Here is a 13,219-nt window from a genome sequence, read left to right on the forward strand (position 1 = left end):
TTGTACTAAGTTAATTCAAAATTAAGGAAAGAGATGATGAACAATTTGAATACTAATCAATGATATGGTGGTGAAAGAAAATAATTTATGAAATATGTAAGATTTTAATAATTGTGATTTGAAAAAGGTTTTACTATAATTCTATGTAGTAATTTCATAGGAAGCATTAAGATAAGATTACTTATTTTTAAAATTATTTTAGATATCATTAAGATAAGATTAGTTATTTTTCAAAGTTATTTTAAAATTAAGGATAATTTTTAAACATATAATATAATATTCAATATGGGTAAAACCCAAATGATCCATAACCCGTTAATTCTCTTCAATTAGGTATGCCACATAGAAGGGAGAAATAACTCTAATTAAAATAGTTACTTTCATATATATATATATATATATATATATATATATATATATATATATATATGTATGTATGTATGTATGTATGTATGTATGTATAGATATCCGGAACACATGAAGGCCTGATGGGTATTTTGGTACATTCATTGGTATATTTGTGGACTTGGGACAAAATTTAGATGATAACTTTCCCTTAAGTGACAGCGAGTGTTTGTCTGTTAAAGATTAATTTATTCTTTTGTTTGTTTTGTTATTTGGCCAAACTATAGAGGTTGATTTGTAGTTTGATCAAATAAAAAAAGATAGCAAATTATAAAAATAATACTTAATTCCATGATATAACAGAGCCATAGTGGGTTGGATAGCCTGGTCTCATACTTTTCCTTTATCGTTTTTGTAAACTATAGCCTGCATAATTCTAATTTTCATATGGTTACCTTAATAAAATATAACACTACCATTAGTTGATCCCTAATGTTATTTTTAGCCACTTTACTATCATTAAACCGGCATGTTGAAGCTTTTTTGGACAAAAGTATCTTTCTCTTTTCTATATTGAAAACTAGGGTGGGTTCCCACGCGATGCGCGGGCGTCGAGGGATTTTTTTTTTTTATATTGCTGTGCCGAGGAATTGAGTGAGAAGTATATTTTGCAAAAGGCTGCAGCATTGCATTTGCTATATAGACAATTTTCCAGATGTTTTCAAAAGAATAGGTTCATCTGGATTGTTGTCTATATTTATTTTATAGGATCATTCACACATATTTACACATATTTACAGCTAAAGGTTCTTAGAACTTTTTACAGTTTCAAAAGCATTAAAGTGTTTTAAGCTTATATTGTATAGGTGTCGGTGCGCTGTTTTTTTTATGGGGCTCTCTGTGAGTTTGAGTGCGGTGAGGAGATTGCTGTTTACATTTGTTGAAGATCCCGGTGTATGTGCAACTTCAGTTGTCTTTGGTTGTGGTGGAGAATCGATGAGCATTTTTGTCCAACAAATAAAAGTGCAATGTATAGCAATTCAAAACGAACAAGACATTCAATAAACAGCAGAACAACAAAAAGAAGCATGCACATAAAAACTATATAACAACACTCTTAACAAACGATAAAAGAACTGTAATAGTAAGGAAAAAACATAGAATCGAACCTGAAATTGCTAAGCAAACTCGCAGGGACAAGAAGCAGTAACCGAAGTTGCAGCGATGAGAAGCAGGAAACGAGAAACTTTGCACGGATAAGAAGTACCAAACGAAGTCGCAGGGATAAAAAGCAGCAAACGAACCTAGAAGTAGAGAAAAGAAAGAAAATGCATATTGTTTAAGAGCTGCAAAGAAGAGAATGCAAAATGATGAAGAAATGCAAGATGAAGAACAAAGAAACCACAAACAATGTTTATATTGCTTCAGAAGGACCTCGGGAAACTATAGCTGCAGCGGCAACGCACAAACGGAAAGTGGCGGCACAAACTATATATCAAAAGTACAATTATACCCGTGAGTATGATGCATTGGTTGCAAACAAAACAAGCATCTGCAAGGACAATAAAGTCTTATATTCTGTGATTGCTGTATTACTGTTGGCCGATAAAATAAAGAGTTGAATGGGTTATCTTCTTTGGCACAAATAGAGGCCACATGTCGCAAAACTAAAGCTCCACCTGCAAGGCACAAAAATAATGTGGCGGTACAAATAGGATTTTAAAGATATCACATGTACAATTGTACCCATGACTATGATGCCTTAGTTGGACAAAAAGCAAGCATCCGGAAGGGCAACAAAGTGATTATATTGCATTGTTGCATTGCTGGAGTCCTGTAAAACAAGTATTAATGGGTTATGCCATGATAGCATCGTTTGTCTACGTGAATTTCCTAGAGTAGAGAAACAAATGATGCTTCCCTCCACATAACAAAGCAAATGAAACTTATCCCTAGATTTTCAATTTTTTCTCACCAAGAAAGCAGACAAAACCTATCCCTACATTTTCAATTTTTTCTCACCAACAAAACAGATGAAAGTGCAAGGCGAAAAATGCGCCAAACAGTAAACTCCAACTACTTCTTATATATGTGTATAGATACAAAAGCTGAAATGACTCTTCTCTTCTTTTTTTCTCTTTTTAATATCAAGAAAGAGAATGAAAAGGGTTCTTTTACTCTCTTTTTTCATTCTTACTAATAATAGGGTAGAGGAAGGGGCGAAATAGATGCTTCAATTTTGGAAGGAAGGAAAAGTTGGAGAGAATTTAATAATTTTAAGGGTAAATCTTTTCTACACCGTCAGTCAGTGTTATATTGCGCCACCTCACTAATGGAAGTTGGTAACTTCTTGTAATTAGTTTACTATATTATCAAAATTATTTAATTTTGAATAAAGAATCCTTAAAGCCCTCCACAGGCAGCTCGGCCAGTATTGGTAAGTCCGTCTTTACGGTAAAATCCCGTGTTTGATCCCCGCTTTAATAAAATTGCTGGCATCCTTGAGCAAGGCTCTGCTGCTCTTATGGGGATTAGTTTGGCCAAAAAAAGGGCTAGGACACCCCCTAAGTGAAAAAATAAAATAAAATAAAGAATCCTTAAAATAACACAAAATTCCATGATATCTCAAATGATTTCTTCTCCTCCTCCTTCATTTTCCTGCCTCAACCATCTCACTCACAACTACTTTTGCTCTTCCCAAATTCTTAGTAGATCTCAAGTAATGTTCTTTTTGCAATCAAAGTGCGCTGAATAAAACCTCCCAGGAAATTTAAACGAAATTGAAGTTTTGAATCGAGTGTAAAAAAAGAAAATTTTGCTGATTCATGTGGGCATGGATTTGGGGTTTTGATTGGGAAAAGTGATTTTGTTTTCAAACTATGTAAAATATATCCAGAAGAAATTTGGTGTAAAGAAACCTGATTGGTGGACGCAAAAATCAAGATTGAAATTCTGAGGTTGCTGAAATTCTTCCCAACTTTAATATATACTTAACAATCCATCCCTACTGATGTAAAGAAATTGGATAGGGGTACCAATCAGGTCAATATACATCCACGTGTGTAAACAGCCGTTTCCGATTCCTTTAGGAGAGTTAACTTAACCCCGATTTTTGTGAAATTTGGAGGAGTTTAGGGTTTTATAATTGTGTGACGCCCCTACTTCTCCCAAGGGCGAACCCAAGGGTATCGGCGGAACGCCTGCCCAACTCTCGTCCGGACTCGGTACTAATTCAATTTAAACTCAATAATAACCAATCGATACTAAAAATCGAAGAGATAAAGGAAGGTCGATTTCTTAATAAACGTTCAAGTCTTACATCATAATCTACCCAATTACTTTATATTCCCAAAATATACATCTTCCAAAATCAAATTCTAAACAAATACATTCACAATTCTAATCAAATGAAGTATCAAGTAAGCTTCTCCAGAATTTCTCCCATTTCAGCTTCTGTTAAGGAAAACAAATCTAACGGGGGGTGAGCGGATGCTCGTGAGGCCAAGAAAACATGCAAGACAAGTAATTCAATAGCAATAGCACTTACACAATAGTGAAAATTATAACATTCAAGAAATTCACAATTTATAATAAACCCACTTAAGTAGGATGTAGGAGCTCTCAGGAGCTAAATTTTTGCTTACTTTGCCCAAATTCAATTCAATATCTTTTCGTGACAACACCCCGTCACTCGGGTAGATAATTAAATTCATAACACTTTACGTATTCCATTTATGTTTTTGAGACGATTTGAGAGGCACCTTCCACCCAAATCGGTGTGTTACTTACTATCGCTCAATTTATAAGTCTGAGACGATTCGAGAGGTACCTTCCACCAAATCGGTGTGGTACTTGCTATCGTTCAGAGGTCGATGAGACACCGTTCCAATCGACTTAAAATGCTTAATGGTTTTGAGATGACTCGAGAGGTACCTCCCACCTGAATCGGTGTGGTACTTGCTATCCTTCAGAGGTTTAGGGTACTGAGACGACTCGAGAGATATCTCCTATCAAATCGGTGTGGTACTTACAATCGTTCAGTGGTCGATGAGGCATCGCTCCAACCGACTTAGCATGGTTTAGAGTACTGACACGGCTCGAGAGATACCTCCCACCAAATCGGTGTGGTACTTACAATCGTTCAGTGGTCGATAAGGCATCACTCCAATCAACTTATGCAGCCATAGCATAATTAATCATTTCATTCAATCATTCAATACATTTAATCATTCATTTCATTCCAATCAAGTAATTCACGATTCATTCACTTCATTTCAATCAAGTCATTCATGACTCATTCAAATGAGATCGAGTGTGGTAAGGTACACACTCGACCTAGTATTTTCAAAATCTCCAATCACTAATAACAATTAAACACATATCAAGTTTACATAGACTTGACACTCACCAAGTAATTCAAAAAGCAAGCACAAGCGATTGTTTAGGCGTCTTCCGTGAGATCCTCTTGAGTGTCTGAGCAATTAATAATGAACTATTACACACAATCGCTTAAAACCCCTAATTATTGAGGAAGATTGCACTCATGTACAATCTAAGAAGATGTCATGAAAATGAGCCTTAATTACTCGTGAATCGAGACTCAAAAGTGGGGTTTTAAATAACACAAGGAAATCTGATTTTCATCTTTGAAATCAAGTGTAAAATGGTCAAACGATATCGAAGGAAAATGGAGAGTTCGAAAATCTCAATTTCCTTTAAGTTTGGAAAAATTCACTCTTTGTAAGTCCAAATTTGAAAAACTTGATACCGTTGGAAACTACTTCCAAAGTACTAAAAATTCCTAGAAGACACTTTTCCATGATTCCAAATGGATGACATTCAAATTTTGGGTTCAAGATGTTGTTTTGGAATACCAAGACAGTTTTGGGTTAATTTTTGGCAAAGTTTGGAAATTCGGCAAACTTCACATAATGCTGACTAGCTTCTGAAATTAGGAACTCAATTAAAGTTACAGTCAAAGTTTAAAACACAACAAGCGGAACAAGAATCGGAGTTTTGAGCACCAAAATATAGCGGCTCAAAGTTACTAAAATTTCCTCACTAAAAAGGATTTTTCAGATTTAAATCATGAACTTTGGGCTTTGGTTGAGCATCGAAATGGACTCGGGATGGAGCCAAATTTGGTAGTATTATACTACCATATAAGGGCTATTCCTCTGCTAAATATCATACAAAAATTCGTACGAAAAGTCGGTTAACAAAATCATTAAAGTTTCAAGAATTTCCAAGGCAAATCTGCCTTGTACTTCAATTTTCCTTTTCTAAAACATTTGGCCAATGAAATCTTCTCAAACATGGTCCATTTATGAAGACAATATCTAAGAAACATCCAAAATATATTTGGTAGGTGATTAACACCAAGAATTTCAAGATCACAAGTCTCAATTCAAAAAGAGTCATATAACTAGCCAAAAAGAGAGTTTTCAATCACTGAAGCAGTTTCGTAATTCGGCCATAACTCACTCAATGCAACTTGGAATTGAGCGTGGTTTGTGGCATTGGAAACTACATCCATAAAGCTAAAATTTCTCAGAAGAAATCGTTATAAGATTCTATCCACAACTAGCTCATAATCGAGCAACAAGTTGCAGTTCATAACAGATTTCTCAACACAGCAAAGAAATAGGATAGGTGATTTTGAAAGGTTGGTACGGTTCACTCAAGTGGAAACAGGGGATACATTTTATACCATTGAAAAATTGGAAATGTCTAGTTTCTAATACCACAAACGGCACTCGATTTTGATGTCGGAGCAAAGAGTTATAGTCGATACAAATCACTGCCAGAGCAGCTCAGGACACGTTTTCCAGTTTTAAAGGAATTTCGAAATTTCAACTTTTGGCCAACCAAATCAAGTGATTTTTATCTTTCCACACAACCTATACAACATATCTACATCAGAATCAAGTCAATTGGATCACAAAAATTTGCACCAAAAGGTGCGGCAAAGGCAGGGGCAGAACCGAAACTTTTCTCCCTTTTGTTTCCTTTGAGTTTTCCTTTCACCATTCAATTTATAATCACTTGTTTAAGCACTAATTCAATATAAACAATACCCAACATCATCACATCAGTTCATCAAGTCCATTGTGGGATTTCATAGAACCCACTCACAAGATTTCCAACAATATAGACCTACCCACATGCATCAATAAGCTTACAAGTACAAATCAACTTACATAAATTAAGATTCAAGGGTTTGATCGTTCGTTACCTCTTTAGATGATAAAACCAGAAATTTTCGGTCCTTTGAAATCCAAGAAAATCGTGAGATGAATCTCCCGTCCTAGCTTAAGATGATCTCTAAATTATTTGCAAAGTGTAGTGTGAATTTGAGGTGAATTAGGCAAGAGATGGTGCAAGATGATGAAGAGTTTTGGTCTCTTCCTCCTATGGTGATGCACGGCTGTTATGAGAGAAAAAGAGGGAGTGTTTTGCTGATAATGAAACTTCCTTGAGAAGCTTAAAGTGTGTGGCCAAAAGTGCTCCAAAAGCCAACTAGGAATAGTGCACGTACGCGCGCGTTTCGTGCTCGATTCCTCTCGGGTTTGTTTCGCTTGTGCACTAAACCTCCAATGCACTTCCATTCATACTATTATTATTCACTCTTAATAGTCCAATAATAAGAGTCTAAAGTCCCTCAATTTATCGCACGCGCGAAAACGCATACTTCCGATTTATGCGCGATAAGGTGAAATTTCTAAGAAATTTTTATAACGATAGTATCACTAACTAATACTTGAGTACCTAAACATAAAAATAACTATTTAAAACTAATATATGAGTTTTCAATGTCCAATGTCACTGTACTCTCAAATCGGTTATTGCCTCCAAACACGTTTTCACTAAATCTCACTAAACGAGCTTTCGAAAATTAAATTTATTAACGGAAAATTTTAAAAATATTTGCAAGTCATAGTTCCATGTAATTGGGTCTAAAAAAGTTAAAATAAAATATTCGTAACAAACGGGTAAATAAATATTTAAATAAACCAATAATATTCGATAAAAATAAAAAATTTTCGGATCCTCACATCCTCCCCTCCTTAAAAAGAATTTCGTCCCCGAAATTCACACTTAATATAATATCATACCCCTTACTTGCCAGGTCCACTAGATCTGCCAAAATTCACAGCTTCTATAGCTTGCACTAACAATTAAACACTGATTTTCTCATAGGAGTCATAACCTCCAAGGTATAGGGCAGCGATCACACTTTACTTGTACCACTGGGTTTGCACAAGCATAGTTGACTCCAGAGTCAATTAAAAGTCTAGTTAAATGATTTAATCTGGTAGTCCAAAATTCGAATAAAAAGGTATTTTTTTTTCAAATCAAGTCAGTCATAATATGCGAAATAAAATAGAGGGTTTTAATGCATTTTAGATATATATGTGGCAAAATGCGATTCGGAATTTTAAAATTAGAGCTAAAAGATACAAACTTTTCTTCATAACCCAAGACTAAGTTTTCTTAGTAAGAAATTTCAGATAATATTTTTGTCACCGTCATTAATACATATTTCAAATTTCTCAAATACATTTAAGAAGTTTAATCATGCGACTCAATGCATGGATATTAAAACACATATATAATAAAATAACGTATATTTGAAGGATGTTTTAAAAAAAAAATTTCTCAAAATTTTGAGTTAAGAACTGCGTTTGAATAAACGTATATTCTAGAAAACATTTTTAAGAGAGAAAGTGCTTTTATTTAAGTAAAACAAGTAAGTGATGAGTTCAAGTCACTTCCATTGAAACATACAAATAACCAACGAAATACTTTGAATGTTTAAATATTCATAAAAAGTTGAAACATGTCCACAGGACCAATCACAAGATACGGTAAAACAATTACTAAAATTTCACAGGGGAGAATCTCACCAGGTATCCAACTAGGTCAATCCTTTATAACACCAGTAGGTCTAATCTTCTCATCCATTTCCGATTCATATCTAGCACTAGGATTCCATTGAGTTATATAAAACTATCCAACATTCTTTCTTGGGAGTGCGGGGCTGTCTAAACCCACGCCACGACCCCTTCATTGTCCTTCCATAATTTTAGTGGTGTCTAGTGCAAGAAAAAGTGATCTCGCGAGGAAATACTCAAAACAAGAGCCAATCAAGAAACATTGGAAATAACAACAATTTACATTCATTAATATTTTAAGATCCAAACAATTAGCAAGTTATGGGGGAGTTACAAAAATATACCACACATGTGCCACAAGAGTACTTTTAGTCACATACGACTAAAGTAAAATCAAATGCCTCAAAAGTAGGCCACACAGTCATACAAAATACAATGGCCTCAGCACTAGCATCATCCCAACTATTCCTAGTCACAAAAGTCAAAAGCCTATCACTCTAGATCTAGTCCACAGTAGGACTATCAGGGGGAACTTCCTCCTCAGGGTCCTCCTCCTGAACCGGACTCTGAAGAATGTCTCTCATCTCATCAACCAACCTATTAGTATTTTTTAAGATCCCAAAAACCCGATCTCGGATCTCCTCACCTAACCTAGTAAGTCGAGCCCTAATCCTCTGAAACTCCTCGCGAGTGACCTCCGCCGTAGCTACCTTGCTAGCTAATACCTCCACAGACTCGACAATCCTAGCGCTCTGAGCATTCGCCATAGCGCTAAGCTCCTCTACTTCCCGAAGCAAATCTCGATTGGTATCCACCAACTGACGTCGCTCATCATCAAGAGCAAGTATTAGGTCATTCGGGTAAGCATACATCGTCCTACAGGGACAACGGGGAAGCCTCGAAATAGGTGAGTAATGTACACAGGCTCCCCTACCACGAGCTCGGTAGTAAATAGATCTAAGGGGTCTCACGTGGCCAAATTTTGACCGTTACCGTTAGCAGCATGTCCGTTTTCATTATCCATCCCTGCAAAACAACCATAATTTTCGGATTAGAAACTTATCGCGGCTAACTGGATCAATATCACTTAAGAAATAACTAAGTTATCCAATCACTATTCTCGAGAGTAAAGTCTCTCAAATATTTCCTCAAATAACTCTTTAAACCTAGGTTCTAATTATCATTCCCACAAGCGGTCACTTAACTATCCAACAAGTTCCACAGTCCGGCATCATAAATTTTTAAGTCTAGGATACACTATAAAGATCTGAAACTTAAGCTCTGATACCAACTGTGACGCCCCCACTTCTCCCAAGGGCGAACCCAAGGGTATCGGCGGAACGCCTATCCAACTCTCGATAATAACCAATCGATACTAAAAATCGAAAAGATAAAGGAAGGTCGATTCCTTAATAAACGTTCAAGTCTTACATCATAATCTACCTAATTACTTTACATTCCCAAAATATACAGATTTCAAAATCAAATTCTAAACAAATATATTCACAATTCTAATCAAATGAAGAATCAAGTATGCTTCTCCAGAATTCCACTCATTTCAGCTCCTGTTAAGGAAAACAAATCTAACGGGGGTGAGCGGATGCTCGTGAGGCCAAGAAAACATGCAAGACAAGTAATTCAGTAGCAATATCACTTTCACAATAGTGAAAACTATAACATTCAAGAAATTCACAAATTATAATAAACCCCTTTGAGTAGGATGTAGGAGCTCTCAGGAGCTACATCTTTGCTTACTTTGTCCAAGTTCAATTCAATACCTTCTCGTGACGACAACCCGTCACCAAGGTAGATAATTAAATTCATAACACTTTACGTATTTCATTTATATTTCTCAGACGACTCGAGAGGCACCTCCCACCTAAATCGATGTGGTACTTACTATCGCTCAATTTATAGGTCTGAAACAATTCGGGAGGTACCTTCCACCAAATCGGTGTGGTACTTGCTATCGTTCAGAGGTCGATGAGACACCGCTCCAATCGATTTAGAATACTTAATGGTTTTGAGACGACTCGAGAGGTACCTCCCACCCGAATCGGTGTGGTACTTGCTATCGTTCGAGATTTAGGATATTGAGACGACTCGAGAGGTACCTCCCATCAAATCAGTGTGGTACTTACAATCGTTCAGTGGTCGATGAGGCATCGCTTCAATCGACTTAACATGGTTTAGGGTATTGAGACGAGTCGAGAGGTACCTCCCACCAAATCGATGTAGTACTTACAATCGTTCAGTGGTCGATAAGGCATCGCTCCAATCGACTTATGCAGCTATAACACAATTAATCATTTCATTCAATCATTCATTTCATTTCAATCAAGTCATTCACGATTCATTCATTTCATTTCAATCAAGTCATTCATGATTCATTCAAATGAGACCGAGTGTGGTAAGGTTCACACTCGACTCAGTATTTTTAAAATCTCCAATCACTAATAACAATTAAGCACATATCAAGTTTACATACACTTGACACTCACTAAGTAATTCAAGACGCAAGCACAAGCGATTGTTTAGGCGTCTTCTGTGAGATTCTCTTGAAGGTCCTCTTGAGTGCCTGAACAATTAGTAATGAACTATTACACACTATCGCTTAAAACCCCTAATTATCGAGGAAGATTGCACTCATGTACAATCTAAGAAGATGTCATAGAAATGAGCCTTAATTACTCGTGAATCGAGACTCAAAAGTGGGGTTTTAAATAATACAAGAAAATCTGATTTTTATCTTTGAAATCAAGTGTAAAATGGCCAAACGATATCGAAGGAAAATAGAGAGTTCGAAAACCTCAATTTTCTTTAAATTTGGAAAAATTCAGATTTGACCAACAATTTTTGGAAAATCGTATCTCACTCTCTGTAAGTCCAAATTTGAAAAACTTGATGCCATTGGAAATTACTTTCAAAATGCTAAAAGTTTCTAGAAGACACTTTTTCATGATTCCAAATGGATGACATTCAAATTTTGGGTTCAAGATGTAGTTTTTGGAATACCAAGACAGTTTTGGGTTAATTTTTGGCAAAATTTAGAAATTCGGTAAAATTCACACAATGCGGATTAGCCTCTGAAATTTGGAACTCAATTAGAGTTACAGTCAAGAGCCAATCAAGAGCCAATCAATTAGCCAATCAAGAAACATTGAAAATAACAACAATTTACATTCATTAATATTTTATGATCCATACAATTAGCAAGTTATGGGGGAGTTACAAAAATATAACACACAGGTGCCACAAGAGTACTTTTAGTCATATACGACTAAAGTAATATCAAGTGCCTCAAAAGTAGACCACACAGTCATACAAAATACAATGGTCTCAGTACTAGCATCACCCCAGTTATTCCTAGTCACAAAAGTCAAAAGCCTATCACTCTAGATCTAGTCCACAGTAGGACTATCAGGGGGAACTTCTTCCTCAGGGTCCTCCTCCTGAACCGGACTCTGAAGAATGTCTCTCACCTCATCAACTGACCTACCAGTATTGGCTAGGATCCCAGAAACTTGATCTCGGACCTCCTCACCTAATCTAGTAAGTCGAACCCTAGTCCTTTGAAACTGCTCGCGAGTGACCTCGGCCATAGTCACCTCGCCAGCTAATACCTCCTGAAGCTTGACAATCCTAGCACTCTGAGCATTCGCTATAGCGCTAAGCTTCTCTACTTCCTGAAGCAAATCTCGGTTGGTATTCACCAACTGACGTCGCTCATCATCAAGAGCAAGTACTAGGTCATTCGAGTAAGCATACATCATCCTACAGGGACAACGGGAAAGCCTCGAAGTAGGTGAGTAACGTACACGAACTCGGTAGTAAATATACCTAAGGGGTCTCACGTGGCCATTTGCATGACCGTTACCGTTAGCAGCATGTCCGTTTCCATTATCCATCCCTGCAAAACAACCACAATTTTCGGATTAGAGACTTAACGCGGCTAACTCGATCAATATCACTTAAGAAATAACTAAGTTATGCAGTCACTATTCTCGAGAGTAAAGTCTCTCAAATATCTCCCTAAATAACTCTTTGAACCTAGGTTCTAATTATCATTCCCACAAGCGGTCACTTAACTCTCCAACAAATTTCACAATCCGACATCCTAAATTTTTAAGTTTAGGATACACTGTAAAGATCTGAAACGCCTGCCTACTTCTCCCAAGGGCGAACCCAAGGGTATCGGCGGAACGCCTGCCCAACTCTCGCTAGGACTCGGTACTAATTCAATTTAAATTCAATAATAACCAATCGATACTAAAAATCGAAGAGATAAAGGAAGGTCGATTTCTTAATAAACGTTCAAGTCTTACATCATAATCTACCCAATTAATTTACATTCCTAAAATATACAGCTTCCAAAATTAAATTCTAAATAAATACATTCACAATTCTAATCAAATGAAGCATCAAGTAATCTTCTCCAGAATTTCTCCCATTTCAACTCCTGTTAAGGAAAACAAATCTAGCGGGGGTGAGCGGATGCTCGTGAGGCCAAGAAAATATGCAAGACAAGTAATTCAATAGTAATAGCACTTACACAATAGTGAAAACTATAACATTCAAGAAATTCACAATTTATAATAAACCCCCTTGAGTAGGATATAGGAGTTCTCAGGAGCTAAATCTTTGCTTACTTTGCCCAAATTCAATTCAATATTTTCTCGTGACGACACCCCGTCACCCGGGTAGATAATTAAATTCATAGCATTTTATGTATTCTATTTATGTTTTTGAGACGATTCGAGAGACACCTCCCACCCAAATCGGTGTGGTACTTACTATCGCTCATTTTATAGGTTTGAAATGATTCGAGAGGTACCTCCCACCAAATCGGTGTGGTACTTGCTATCGTTCAGAGGTTGATGAGATATCGCTCCAATCGATTTAGAATGCTTAATGGTTCTGAGACGACTCGAGAGGTACCTCCCACCCGAATCGGTGTGGTACTTGCTATCATTCAGAGG

Source organism: Coffea arabica, chromosome 10e, assembly GCF_036785885.1.
Source record: "Coffea arabica cultivar ET-39 chromosome 10e, Coffea Arabica ET-39 HiFi, whole genome shotgun sequence".
In the NCBI taxonomy this organism is placed as follows: Eukaryota; Viridiplantae; Streptophyta; class Magnoliopsida; order Gentianales; family Rubiaceae; genus Coffea; species Coffea arabica.